The sequence below is a fragment of the Protopterus annectens genome, chromosome 6.part0 (genome assembly GCF_019279795.1).
Source record: "Protopterus annectens isolate FY-2018-M chromosome 6.part0, PAN1.0, whole genome shotgun sequence".
NCBI classification, from domain to species: domain Eukaryota; kingdom Metazoa; phylum Chordata; order Ceratodontiformes; family Protopteridae; genus Protopterus; species Protopterus annectens.
Window position 1 is genome coordinate 1334044870 of NC_056737.1, and position 15738 is coordinate 1334060607.

The 15738-nt window shown below is 41.5% G+C and overlaps 1 protein-coding gene across 3 annotated transcripts in view; it reads right to left on the reverse strand.

Moving 5' to 3' along the window:
• PRPF40A (pre-mRNA processing factor 40 homolog A) overlaps positions 1-15738 on the reverse strand; it is a 3102395-nt gene that overhangs the window by 1793167 nt on the left and 1293490 nt on the right. The gene's annotated exons all lie outside the window — the stretch shown is intronic.

A 15738-nucleotide genomic window follows, 5' to 3' on the forward strand; every position in this document is an offset into this window, starting at 1 on the left:
TAAATACATGTAAAAGAGGGGTTATGTCATTATGGCACTTTCCAAATTAAAGGGTTGCTCCTTCTTTATCTTAAATTCGGGGATGGTCTCCAGAACTACAAAGCCCCAACCCCCACCCCTGTAAGTCAGCCACACAGGATCTATACAAAGGCTGGTATAATGGTGAAAATCTACAATCACCACCACTGAGAATTCAACTTAAGGGAGAGAAGAAAGTCTCATTCCAATCTACCAGATGACAAAACTGCCCATTAACCATCTTTACAGGCAGCAGCAGAAGAGAACGGATTATCCAAAATTTTCATGACTAGAAAGGCTAGCTCTGTGGGAACAGCCAAGCTCAGAAAAAGGCAACTGTCCAAACAGCACAACCTCCTTAACAGGCCCTCTCCTATGAATAATAAAAAACGCATGTAGCAAGGTAGTAGACTCTTTTTACTTCACCACAAAATCATCTGGTACCTCGGCCTCTCGCCTTCAAGGATACATACATCCAAATACATTTTACTTTTATATCAGGTGAAACCATCACTTAATCAATTAACTACTAAACTACCTAAACACTTTAATATAAAATATACATCTCCCATTGCCTTAAACCCAATAAAGTGACCCATGCATATTCTTTAAATACATTCTATTTTAACTATTTATATTATAGCATTAACATTTTATAACATTTTATACTACAAACATTTTATACAGAACATAACGCATCTTAAACATTTACAAACATACTTAAATATAATCTATCTCTAAATTAATAATAACCAGGGATAAGGAACAAGTAAGAATAGAAACCGAAATTTGAAACCTGTTTTTTAGGGCATGATATTTATTTTGTTTTTAAATATTCTTCCTTTTCACCCATAATGAGAGAATTGCTTCTGGGTTTATGGCATTTGGTATGTTTAGATGAGGTAGTTGGTGATGTATTTCCAGGTATAGCAAAATTTTCATATGGAAGATACTCTAACCTCAAGGAATTGTGAATAATAATACCCCAACTTGGGTATTACAGGAAAACTCACCGGCCTAAACATAAACCCCTACATCACGAGATGGGTTGCCAACTGGCTTACAGACAGAACTTGCACGGTAAGAATAGCGGGCTCCAGGTCGGACTCTAAACCAGTCACAAGTGATGCCCCACAAGGCTCGGTCCTGGGACCCCTACTGTTCGGCATATACTTCTCAGAGGTACAGGCAAACACACAAGGACTATGGCTAACCAAGTCCGCCGATGACTGCAAACTTTTAGTTATGTACTCACCATAACTTCAGATGTTTGGGATCCATCTCGCCTACATTCTGAATGATGGGTTCGGAGCCGATCCCTCGGCTCCGACTCGGCACGCTTATGCCAAAGAGCGAAGTCTCTTATTGGCTGAGCTTACTATATCCCAGGATGCACCACCACCAGTCCCCCAGATCTAGTTTGTCCGCATACATGCACACATACATACCCTGCTTATATAACATCGTCAGATGAAACAAGATAAAAACAGTAGAGCTCAAAACCGTTCAATCTCTTCTGATCTGCAAGGCAGGGGAAGGAGGGTGGGTATCAGGAATGGCGAGATGGATCCCAAACATCTGAAGTTATGGTGAGTACATAACTAAAAGATGTTATGTGATCCTATCTCGCCTACATTCTGAATGATGGGACAGCGTCCCTAGCACCTGAATCCTGGGTGGCTCACTGGAAAACACTCCTGAGTACCGTGGAACCAAATGAAGCTCGCCCTTTCGATGCCACATCCAATTTGTAGTGGGAAATGAACGTGTGCGGGTTGGACCAAGTAGCCGCAGCACAAATTTACGAAATAGCGAGCTTAGAATGAAAAGCTATAGAAGTAGCCATAGCTCTGTTAGAATGAGCTTTGATAGATGATGCAAGTTGCTTATTCAAGAAGAATAGGCCTGAGTTATGCAATCTCTGATCCATTTTGAGATTGTAGCTTTTGTGATGGTTTGGCCCAATTTATTATCTGAGAAGGACACAAACAACTGGTCTGACTTACGAAGTTGCTGAGTCCTGTCTAAATAGAAGCGTAATTGCCTGTGAACATCCAATCTATGGAGAGTGTATTCTGCTTCATTAGAGAATTTTGGAAAGAAAACTGGTAGTTCTAGAGATTGTTGAAGACAGAAACTAGAGCAGACCTTTGGGACAAAGGATGGATTAGGCCTAAGTGATACTCTATCTTTGTGGAAAATCAAATACGGTGGTTTAATAGACAGGGCTTGAAGCTCTGAGACCCTTCTTGCAGAAGTAATAGCCACTAAAAATGCCGCTTTCCATGACAGATATTTTAACTCGCACGTAGCAGCCGGTTCAAAGGGGGGAGATGTTAATGCGCAGCACCAAATCAAGATCCCACGGAGGTGCAGGATGAAAAACTGGTGGTCTTAACAGGCTCGCACCTTTAATGAATGTTTTGCATAATCTGCTGCTCATCAAAGGAGGATCCGTGGATTCATGGAATTTAGAGATAGCAGCTAGTTGAACTTTAATAGTTGAGACAGAAGATCCCTGATTAAATAGGGATGTTAAGAATTTCAAAACCTCTGGGACAGGAGCAGTGATAGGGTCTAAGCCCTTGAGTTGAGCCCAGATAGCAAACCTCTTCCACTTACTGAGGTACAATTTGTTAGTGGTAGGTTTGTGGGCCGAAGATAAAATGTGTACAACTTCCGGGTCTAGTGTGTGACTTCTAACTAAGGTTGGAAGTGGAGGAGCCAAGCTGTCAATTTCAGAGATTGAAGGGACTGATGCCAATGTCCCGACTGATGGATTAGCAAATCCGGGATCATGTCTAAGGTCCACGGATCGCCCACTGCATGCTTTTTTCAGGTAAGGAAACCATATCTGACGAGGCCAGTATGGGGCAATCAGAATCATTGAAGACCCTAGCTGAGAAGCTTTTTGAATAACTTTGGGAAGGAGTGGAATTGGGGGAAAAGCATAAAGCAACCCTGTTGGCCAAGGTTGTGCTAGAGCATCCATGGCTGGTACTTCCTGATGTGGAATCAAGGAGAAGAACCTTTGGCACTTGGTGTTTTGTGGAGTCGCAAATAGGTCGCAGCACGGCGTCCCCCATCTCTTGAAAACCTGGGCTGCTACTGCACGGTTTAGAGACCATTCGTGAGGAGAGAGAATTGTCCTGCTTAATTTGTCCGCCAATACATTTGACTTTCCCGGGATGTGGGTCGCTACCAAGAAGCGGTTGGTAGCTAAAGCCCATTCCCACACTCTCATGGCCTCTCTGCAAAGGGGATACGATCTGGTCCCTCCTTGTTTGTTCAGATACCAAACCACCGACATGTTGTCTGTGTGGATGGCGATGATGCCGTGAGGAAGGAACTTGTGTAAGGCCTGTAGGGATAGAAGTACAGCCCTCATCTCCAACACGTTGATGTGGAGAAGAGCTTGGAGCGGAAGGCAGGAGCCCTAAACTAGCATGCCCAGACAATGCGCACCCCACCCTATCTGGGAGGCATCTGTCGTCAGGGTAGCCACTGGAGGGAGAACAAAGGGTTTTCCTGATCCAAATTGGATGTCTGAAGCCACCAGCGAAGGTCCCTTTGCATATTTCCGTAATCATGATGTGATGATTGAGGGAAGATCTTGAAAGGACCATTGAGTTGATAAGAGCCACTGAAGAATCCTCATGTGTAACCTTGCTAGAGGAACTAACAGCACCGTGGCAGACATTGAGCCTAGAACCTGTAGGACCATCCTGGCTGGGGCTTTGGATCTTGAGATCAGAGCTAGAACTTGGCCCTGTAAAGTTCGAATCCTTTCGGCAGGAAGAAAGACGCATCAATCTTGAGTCTATCTCTGCTCCTATAAACTTTATGCGCTGAGAGGGCAGCAAGACAGACTTTGACCAATTGAATGTAATCCCTAGGGAAACACCCAGGAGATGGTGGCTTTGAGGTTGTCCATAAGTAGATGCCTGGTGGTGGCAGTCAGGAGCCAGTCGTCGAGATAGGGAAACACTTGGAATCCAAGACTCCTCAGGTGAGCCGTCACTACTGCCAAACACTTGGTGAACACCCTGGGGCTGTGGTGAGACCAAAGGGCAGAGCACAAAATTGGTAATGACTGGTTCCCAGGCTGAAGCGCAGGTACCTTCTGGACGCCTGATGTATCGGTATGTGATAATAGGCGCCCTTGAGGTCTATGGAGCACATCCAAACATCCTTCTCCAACAACGGGAGAATGGATTGCAACGTGACCATTCGAATTTGGATTTCGTGACGGATAGGTTTAGTCTGCTGAGATCCAATATTGGTCTCAGGTCCCCTGTCTTTTTTGGCACTAAAAAGATCCTTGAGTAATTTCCTGATCCGATTTGGTCTGTGGGGACCGGTTGGATGACTCCTTTTTCTAGCAGCTTTGAAGCTTCTGCGGCTGCTATTTCCCTTTGACCGGTGGTGGGTCCGGGATTCTCTTGGACGAAGGGGGTGAGGACTTGAATGGGATGGTGTAACCTCCGGCAATTATCCGAAGCACCCATCTGTCCTGAGTGATTGACTCCCAGGCTTCTAGGTGCTTGGCAAAGCGACACCCGACTGGCTCGAGCAGCACAGCCGGGCAATACCTCATGTCGTGGGAGGCTGAAGAGCCACGAAAGGACTCGCGGTCTCCAGAGTTGCGGGCCCTCTGCCGCCTCTGGGACGGCGTCTCCCTAAAAATTTCCCGCCCCTCTGCCTCTGGACGGGAATCTTCCTGCTGTTGGGAGAAAAACTTGCGAGATTTTCGAACCACATTTTCCCTCCTTTGGCCTTGGGGTAAGGCCGAAAGGGAGTGGAATAACGGGCCCTACGGCAGATAACGTTTTCCCTCTTGCTCACAGCGGGTGAGGGTGTCTTTCACCTTGGGTCCAAACAATGAGGACCCATCAAAGGGAGCGTCGGGGACGGAAGAGTTGAACGCCTCCGCAAGCTGACACAAGCGGAGCCAGGCTTGTCTCGTAGAGCAACGCCTGTGCCTGCCGCTCTACCCGCCCCTTCGGCCGCATAAGAAATGAGCCTCATGGACGAGTTAGCAATTGACGTAAGGATAGCCAACTGAGAGCTAACGGACTGGGCTAGCTGCTCAGGTAGGTTACCCGAGAGGGAGTCTGACAATTCCTTGACCAGATCCCTCTGAAGCCTGGTAAAATGTGCCAAATAATTCAGAGACCTTAAGGTAAAGGCCGCTGAAGTCAGGGTGCGCTTCCGTACCTATCCATACTCCTAGACTCCTTATTAGGAGGATGGATGGACGTTGAAGCCTCTGCCACGTCCTGTTGTGTAGCAGATGCCACCACCATGGCATCTACAGCCACGCCTTTAGTAAGGAACTCCTTCTCGGGGGCAGATAAGAATTTGTTTGGGCGAGAAGGGACTGGTTCCACGGTATCCGGGTGTTCCCACGCCCGACAAACTAAATCCAGAAGCTCGTCAAGGGCGGAGACACCCAGGCGGCGGAGGCTGAGCCCCAAAGGCCTTGAGGAGCACTGATTACGTCCGCAGAGGGGTTTGGACATCCAGCCGCCTCGTTGTTTGAGGATCTCTAAGATGTCTGCAAAGGAGACATCGTCCGAGGACGACTTAGGGGACCCCTCCGCATCATCCATATCCGTGTCCGATGTAATAGACTCGGGAGTCCACGTGCTTCCTCTTGCACGATCTCTTCCTTGGGGGTTCCTCTGGAGATGACTCAAGAACCCTCAGGAAGAGGGAACCCCACTGGGGTAACCTCAGGCCTCGGGCTCCGCTGGCTACGGACAGGGGAACTGCCAAAGACCCAGTATCCACGCCCAGGAAGGTGCTGGTAGAACCGGAGAGATGGCGAAGAGGATTTGGCCAAGGCACTCCTCATGGCCCTGAAAGCCGGACCCCAGAATCCTGGGAGAATCCGTCCCGGGCCATGATGGCGGACGGAAGTCCCGCAGCCAAGCACCGAGAGGAGACTCGGAACCGAAAGCAAAGGTCCCGAAACATCACCCCGGGTCCAGCCGAAGAAGTCCGTACCAAACTCGGATCCGAGGCCGGGTTGGAGTAAGGGTCGAGCCGACCCTGAGATCTCCACCGGCTCCAAGAGCACCTGCTCCGGCGGGCCGAAGCAGTCGGAGGAGGAATGGCAATGGGGTGGGTCATGGTCATCGGCTCCGAGGCCAACTGGGTCGGAACCGAAACAAATTTTTGGAAGACTGGAGACTGGAAAAGTCTTTGGAGCACCCTGTCTATATCAGAATCCGACATTCTCGAAGACCGAGAGGAAACAGAACGGGTTCGAGAAGACCTCTCCTCGGCCCCAAGGGACTAGGGGACCGGCCCCGAGGCGACTCGATGAGAATCGGCGCCGAGGAAACACACACACCAGATTCCATCGGTGCCGAGGTAGACTTCGGCGCCGAGGAGGAAGTGTCTGAGCGGGCGACCCTTGTCGGCTCCGAGAGCAGTGGAGCCGACGAAGGAGACCCGCCTCTCGATGCCCCAGCCATCGGCTCCGAAGCCCGAGGAGTCGATACTGGAGGCATCGAGGCAGACCGTTCCGACCTCGGCTCCGAGCTCTTTGGAGCCGAAGGGGAGGCCTGCCTAGGTCTCTTGGCAGTCGGGTCCGACGGACTGGTCGGAGCCGAAGCCCTTTTCTTTTGGCAGGAGTCGGAGAGGAAGCCAAGGCTTCTTCGAAAGAGGGTTTAATCAAGCCTTTGAGAATCAATTTATTTTTCCTCTCCTGGAGGACCCTGGAGGAAAAAGCGTGACATACGCTGCATGACTCCTGCAAGTGCTTTGCCCCTAAACAATACACACACAGTAGATGGTCATCAGTAACAGACATCTTAAAAGCACATTTAGAACATTTCTTAAAGCCCGAAGGCCTATGGGGTTGAGACATGTTGATACACAAATCTAGTCACTCTGACAGGAAAGTACACTAAATTTTAACTACTGATATAAGCTTACAGTAATAAATAAATCCAACTCTTCCTGTAACAAGAACAGGTAACTCTAACCCAACTGAACAATTATTAGAGACCCTGTAATTCAAATATTAACAGTCCGGGAAGGCCCTGAATGGAGGGGCGAAAACAAACTGAACTCAATCACACACAACAATTTCAAGTCCAAATCGTACACAAAGTAAGCGATAGCTGTTAAAACAGCTTTTTTGAGCAAAAACAGCAAAAAACTGACAGAAAAGTTAGTTTAATAAACTACTTAGCCCAGCCAGCTCGAGACCACGTCTTCGCAGGGAAGCGGCAAACGAGATCTGGGGGACTGGTGGTGGTGCATCCTGGGATATAGTAAGCTCAGCCAATAAGAGACTTCGCTCTTTGGCATAAGCGTGCCGAGTCGGAGCCGAGGGATCGGCTCCGAACCCATCATTCAGAATGTAGGCGAGATAGGATCACATAACATCTGGAGCCATAATTGACTCTCCGGCTGACACGGACATCCTCCAAAAGGGCTTTACTGAGACGGACACCTGGTGTCAAAGTCATGGCCTCAAGCTAAATGCCAAAAAATGCATAGTCATCCCATTTGGGAAAAACAAAACACCCACGAATTACCATGTAGGTGGCAGCCCGCTTAATACAGAAGAGGTAATAAGAGATCTGGGGACCCAGTTAGACAGTAATCTCTCCTTTGACAATCATATTGCCAAAGTAGTTAGGAAATCCTTCTATGTGGCCAATCTAATTACTAAAGGGTTCGCATCTAGAAATAAAGAGGTTACAGTGCCCCTCTACTCGTCACTCATTAGACCCATCATATAGAGTACAATGCCCCACATTTCGGATGTACCTCACAAGACACTTCCAACATCTGGAAAGACCACAACCTCACCAAGAGGATTACTAGTCTCAAACGTATGTCCTATGCAGCCCGACTGAAAAAACTCTGGTTGTACTCAGAGGCATATCGCTTACTCAGAGGTGATCTCTGCCTGACTTATAAAGCCATGTCCAACTCAGAATTGATGGACATGCTCCACTTAAAGAAATCGAAGTCACTGCGAGCCACATGCTCTAGTGAGCTAAACCTCGCCACAACAATAAAATGAACATGCTGGAGGGATAGATTCCTATCACACAGACTCCCCGTGCTTTGGAACAAAATTCCAAATCATCAGGCAAAGCCCCTCACTAACACTCTTCAAGAGAAACCTTGACAAGTGGATGGCTAACAGAAAATACACCCCTAGGATCACTTCATTGGCTCTGCTTGACAGAGGATCAGTTAACTGATCAATGGGGCGGCGAAAGCAGACACACTCTGGCTAGACTTATAAATGCTCGCGGAAGATAGCCTAGTACCTACCTATGAACCTATAAGCCTTTGTTTGCATCGGGTGAATCAGTCATGGGTTCATTTTCTTGTGGGAAATGTAAAGTTTGCCAAAATTAGGAACATTTCATGAGGTCTAATAAATAATAGGAAATTTCCAAGCAAGGATAGGTTTACTTGTAATTCATGTGGAGTAGTGTATGCTATAGGATGTGGATGTGAAAAAACAAAATGGTACATAGGTCAAACTAAAAGAGCTGTTAAGGTTAGAATTCTAGAACATTTGGGTGATATTCGACATAAGAATTATAGGAGCCCTGTGGCAGATCACTTTTGTAAAGTACATGGGGGAGAGGACTCCACTTTTTTCTTTAGTGTTTTGGCAAGACCTTTTCAAGCAAAAAGTTGTGAGTTCAAACAAAAATTAAATGTGCTTTAATGTAAAATGATTTTAAATTATGTCACTTTGACACCCAGAGGGTTAAATTTAGAGGTAGATTACATTTAAGTATGTTTTTAGATGTTTAAGATGTGTTATATTTTGTATAAAATGTTTGTGTTATAAAATGTTAAAAATGTTATAAATATAACAGTTAAAATAGAAAAATGTATTTTAAAGTGTTTAGGTGGTTTAGTAGTTAATTGATTAATTAAGTGATGGTTTCACCTGATATAAAAGTAGAATGTATTTGGATGTATGTATCCTTGAAGGCGAGAGGCCGAGGTACCAGATGACTTTGTGGTGAAGTAAAAAGAGTCTACTACCTTGCTACGTATGTTTTATTATTATTTTTGAACTGAAGAGTTTTTGTAACCTCTCCTATGAATAGCCAGATAAGAACCAGGCCTCTGAAGCTTAATCTATCTTCCATCAAAGACCACTGCACCTAGCTACAGTGCAAATACACACTACATATACATGCAGGGATTTCCTCAAGGGTGAAATCTCCTATCTACAAATCCAAGTCCCAACAAGACGAAAATAAGTTCCTCACCTCTTGTTCCTGAGCCAATGAAGCACCTGAACTACCGGTCCAAATGAGTTAAGGTGAAGGGTCTAACGAGCCCTCAGCCATATGCACTGGTTGTATGTAACCACATGACTTATAAAAGATGCTTTAAGTGATCAGGCTTGGTGAACAAAGAACTAAGCTACTCAAACAGGTGAAAGGCAGAGCGAAAACCCCAAAATGCACTCTTCAGGTCTGGAAGTCTTTCTCAAGCATCAAATCCTCCCTAGAGATTTAAGAATAAAGGAACAACAAGCTCTGCTTGTCCGATATGAATAATTCCAACCCATGGGAGAATGATCTCAGCCACCTGGAAGACCAGAGATGCCAAAGACCTACGTCTGTAAAGCAATGGCCCCAGCCAATCCTCCAATCTCCAGCACAATGTGAGACCATTCATAGAGTGATAACTGGAATCCTCTCAAGACCATACAGCCTTCTCCCCACATTCCTCTCAATCCAGAATTTTCAAGAAAAGGCATGCAAACGCAAACTTTTTAGCAGCAATATTAAGGATCAAGATCCGAACTGCGAGTGTACTGCAGTGGTGGTGCTGCGGTAGCATTGTCCCCTCACAGTTCGACGTTGTACGTTCGATTCTCAGTTAGAGCGTCTTCTGTGTCGAATGGGCGTTCCTTCGTTGAAGGTTGCGCGTTAGGCCCGGCAAGCCAGCATGTAAAAATCTACTGTTCCTTTAAAAAGCACACAACGACACAAACTAAAGAAGAGAACCAAGGTACCAGTGGACACCAAACTCCAACGATGAAAGTAAAAACACTAATTTATTGAACCAAGTTGGTAGTTATTAAAAATCCTTAAAGTGCGTTAAATCGCATACACTTTTCGTCACAAAGTATACTGTGACTTATTCAGAAGGCAAACAAACAAATGGAACCAGTCATTTCAAAACTCTTAAATATAGTAATTACCAATGTGATTAATCAATTAGTTTCTTCATTTCAGTTTTTAAAGGAGTACTCTGAGCTAAGCAACAAGTGTTTATAAAACAACCTTAAAACGCAAGCGTCACGTTTAATTCCTTCTATGAAATAAAATGTCCACAACTAGACATGAAACCTAAACCAAGTTGAAATAAATTAATAAGGATATGTTTAGACTCATGTTACAACTGTAATATTGTAGAATAACAGTTTTTACATACCGCTATTTTTAGGTAAATGATGGTGATGTTTTACTCTAAAGGTTTTGATGCAAGTATATGTATATATTACGAACGTCTTAATATTTCGAGTCTCTTCAAAATATAAGAATCAATTAGAGTTACCTGTTATTTATAAAACAAGTCTTAAAGTTACTGGAATCTCCTAATACACCCGACGCCACTCTCTACCTCTTTCTCTATGACCAATATAATGAACTAATTTGTATTTGGTGATGTTCGATGTTAAATTCATTAAAATACACAATACATTAATAAATAAATAGAAAACTAGTTAATAAAAATACAGTACTGATTTAAAATATTTTTAATATTTTAAATTATTTTAAATTTATAAATTTAAATTACATATATGTTTATTTCTAAATTACTGTTAAATTTTCCTTTGATTATATTATAATATACTATATTGCTTCAGAATTTGATGAATTTTAAGATATTTTTTAAAATATTTTTTTAAAATATTTTTTTTAAAAATAGTCTAAATTAGACTCCAATAAATGAATAAATACCTATTTATCTGGCCAAATTCTTAAGTCTCAAAATACATTTAATCGAGGTAATTTAATTTAGACCAGGAAATTGGTTAGCATTAGTCTTTAGTTGCCAAATAAGTTCTTTCTCCTCAAGTTTAAGTGGTTCATAACCACCCCTGGGATCATCTCTCACTTGGTCAATAGCTTTGAATCTAAATTTATGCCCTTGATTTTCGAAGCAATGCCTAGCTAGGGCATTTTCTAGCTTCCCTTTACTGATACTGTAAATGTGCTCGTATATTCTCTCCTGCAGTCTCCTGTCTGTTTTTCCTATGTAGAAGGCTGCACAATCTTCACATTTAGCTTTATAAACTACTTGTCTACTACTACAATTAAATTTATTCTTAATCTTGTAAGTAGTGTTCCTAATTGTGAAGTGGCAGCCCTCAATAATGTGTTTACACATGTTACACATATTACATTTAGTCATTCCAGGATTAGTAAGGGGTCTTGGGCATGGAGTTTGTAAGAGTTCTTTCAAATTCGTGCCTCTCTTATAGGTGATTTTAGGCTTATTTGGCATTAGACTTCTCAAATTATTGTCTACAATTAAAAGTTCCCAGTTTTTATTCAAAATGTTTTTAATATCATGGGAGTCTAAGTTGAAACATAAAATCGCACTACAAGTGTACGTGAGCTGGTTTCTATTTAAATTCTCTAAAGGTTCATTCAGTCTTTCCGTCTGATTACCACCCAGTAAGGGTACATATTTACCTACTGTTCTTTTTATCCTAACCTCAGTAACAATTTCGTGAATGAATTCATTAGGATAACCTCTTTGAAGGAAAAATCTTGTTAGAAGGTTACATTCCTGTAAAAAATCAATATCACTCGTTGTCATCCTGGCCGCCCTTACCAGTTGGCCCTTAATAACAGATTTCTTCTGGTGAAAGGGATGGCAACTTGTGAAATGAAGGAACATATTGGAATATGTTTCCTTCCTACAAATTTTAGAGGTATACCTTCTATTTAGGAAATCCTTTACCAAGTTAATGTCTAAATACTCTATAGATTCCTTGCTATACTTGTGTGTAAATTTAAGAAAATCAGTACTAGTATTAAATAGTTCAATGAGTTGCTCTATTTCAACTTGGGTGCCTTCAAACAACAGGAATATATCGTCGAGGAATCTTGTGTAAAATAGAATTTGGTTCTTAAACAAAGCATTTTCTAACACAAAATTCCTCTCCCAAAATGCCATAACTAAATTGGCGAGGCTCGCCCCACAAGGGGACCCCATCACCACGCCAATTTTCTGATGATAAATTTCTTTATTAAACAGGATGAAATTATATTACAGGACCATATCTATTAGTTCTCCAATGAGTTGAATTTAGTTAGTGGGTGCACCCAACGTTTTTAACATATGGGTTACCCATTCTATCCCTACTTCATGAGGGATACAGGAGTAAAGGTCCTTCACATCCACAGTGACGAAAAACCCTTCAGGGGAAAAGGGTAGACTGTCTTTTGATCGGAGGAAGGACCAAGAGTCCTTAGAAATCTGTTTTTCTTCCTTAATGTATTTCTGTAAAATCCTGTCGATTACTTTTGAACATGTGTATGTTATACTGCTCTTACCATCGACCAAAGGTCTCATAGGAGGATTCTGTAAATCCTTATGTATCTTTGGTACACCAAACAAAACCGGTGTTCTCACTGTTGGTTGATGGAGGAAGTTATACATGTCCCGCTCTATACGTCCTCCGATATAGAGTTCTTCGAACAGGCCTCTTACCATGCGATGTGCCAAATTCATTTTGATAATGGATGACTTCAAATAGGTATCACTATCCAAAATTAGTGACATTTTTTCATTGTAATCACTGTTAAACATAAAAGCTAGACCCCCCTCCTTTGTCAGGCTTCATAATCCTGATGGGTGCTTGTCTTAGTTCAGTCAACCTCGCCAATTTAGTTATGGCATTTTGGGAGAGGAATTTTGTGTTAGAAAATGCTTTGTTTAAGAACCAAATTCTATTTTACACAAGATTCCTCGACGATATATTCCTGTTGTTTGAAGGCACCCAAGTTGAAATAGAGCAACTCATTGAACTATTTAATACTAGTACTGATTTTCTTAAATTTACACACAAGTATAGCAAGGAATCTATAGAGTATTTACACGTTAACTTGGTAAAGGATTTCCTAAATAGAAGGTATACCTCTAAAATTTATAGGAAGGAAACGTATTCCAATATGTTCCTTCATTTCACAAGTTGCCATCCCATTCACCAGAAGAAATCTGTTATTAAGGGCCAACTGGTAAGGGCGGCCAGGATGACAACGAGTGACATTGATTTTTTACAGGAATGTAACCTTCTAACACGATTTTTCCTTCAAAGAGGTTATCCTAATGAATTAATTCACGAAATTGTTACTGAGGTTAGGATAAAAAGAACAGTAGGTAAATATGTACCCTTACTGGGTGGTAATCAGACGGAAAGACTGAATGAACCTTTAGAGAATTTAAATAGAAACCAGCTCACGTACACTTGTAGTGCGATTTTATGTTTCAACTTAGACTCCCATGATATTAAAAACATTTTGAATAAAAACTGGGAACTTTTAATTGTAGACAATAATTTGAGAAGTCTAATGCCAAATAAGCCTAAAATCACCTATAAGAGAGGCACGAATTTGAAAGAACTCTTACAAACTCCATGCCCAAGACCCCTTACTAATCCTGGAATGACTAAATGTAATACGTGTAACATGTGTAAACACATTACTGAGGGCTGCCAATTCACAATTAGGAACACTACTTACAAGATTAAGAATAAATTTAATTGTAGTAGTAGACAAGTAGTTTATAAAGCTAAATGTGAAGATTGTGCAGCCTTCTACATAGGAAAAACAGACAGGAGACTGCAGGAGAGAATATACGAGCACATTTACAGTATCAGTAAAGGGAAGCTAGAAAATGCCCTAGCTAGGTATTGCTTCGAAAATCAAGGGCATAAATTTAGATTCAAAGCTATTGACCAAGTGAGAGATGATCCCAGGGGTGGTTATGAACCACTTAAATTTGAGGAGGAAGAACTTATTTGGCAACTAAAGACTAATGCTAACCAATTTCCTGGTCTAAATGAAATGACCTCGATTAAATATATTTTGAGACTTAAGAATTTGGCCAGATAAATAGGTATTTATTCATTTATTGGAGTCTAATTTAGACTATTTTTAAAAAAATATTTTAAAAAATATCTTAAAATTCATCAAATTCGGAAACAATATAGTATATTATAATATAATCAAAGGAAAATTTAACAGTAATTTAGAAATAAACATATATGTAATTTAAATTTATAAATTTAAAATAATTTAAAATATTAAAAATATTTTAAATCAGTACTGTATTTTTATTAATTAGTTTTCTATTTATTTATTAATGTATTGTGTATTTTAATGAATTTAACATCGAACATCACCAAATACAGATTAGTTCATTATATTGGTCATAGAGAAAGAGGTAGAGAGTGGCGTCGGGTGTATTAGGAGATTCCAGTAACTTTAAGACTTGTTTTATAAATAACAGGTAACTCTAATTGATTCTTATATTTTGAAGAGACTCGAAATATTAAGACGTTCGTAATATATACATATACTTATATCAAAACCTTTAGAGTAAAAAATCACCATCATTTATGTAAAAATAGGGGTATGTAAAAACTGTTATTCTACAATATTACAGTTGTAACATGAGTCTAAACATATCCTTATTAATTTATTTCAACTTGGTTTAGGTTTCATGTCTAGTTGTGGACATTTTATTTCATAGAAGGAATTAAACGTGACGCTTGCGTTTTAAGGTTGTTTTATAAACACTTGTTGCTTAGCTCAGAGTACTCCTTTAAAAACTGAAATGAAGAAACTAATTGATTACTCACATTGGTAATTACTATATTTAAGAGTTTTGAAATGACTGGTTCCGTTTGTTTGCCTTCTGAAGAAGTCACAGTATACTTTGTGACGAAAAGTGTATGCGATTTAACGCACTTTAAGGATTTTTAATAACTACCAACTTGGTTCAATATATTAGTGTTTTTACTTTCATCATTGGAGTTTGGTGTCCACTGGTACCCTTGGTTCTCTTCTTTAGTATGTAAAAATCAACTGCCATTCATTAGCGGACCGGAGTTCCGCTGTGGCGACCCCTAACCTAATAGAGAAAGCCGAAAAAAGACAGAAGACATCTGAACTGTGAGTGCAGCAAAAAGATCCACTAGGCAGAGGAAATGCACTTATGTAGACAATCCATGATGGCAGAGCGTGCACTGTTACAGGTGCATCTATCCTTTAGAATGGGGAAGAAATAGGAAAAAACCCTTAATGTTAACAGGTGGACAAGATAAGCAAAACATAAGAATCATCACGGATGGCACTCAATATAAGATTAGCTAAACAAAAGACTAATATGTGGGACGGATGGATGGAGAGACGCACCAAATTTTTCACTAAGCAGTTAACTTTAGTCATAATTCAGAATTCTTTCCCCCAAATATATTTTAATGTTACAGCGTGCTCTAAACCTAGAACTTTGTTGCGTTACTTTTTAATACCAAACCCCATGGAAAATGGAAAAAGGGGAATGACAATGCCTGGTACTAAACATTGTCCATTGTCACTTAATGATGTATAAAATACCTCATGACATACTGTTTTAGTTAAGACAGCACACAATAATGGCAAACACAATGAACATAACAGTAAAAAAGTGACG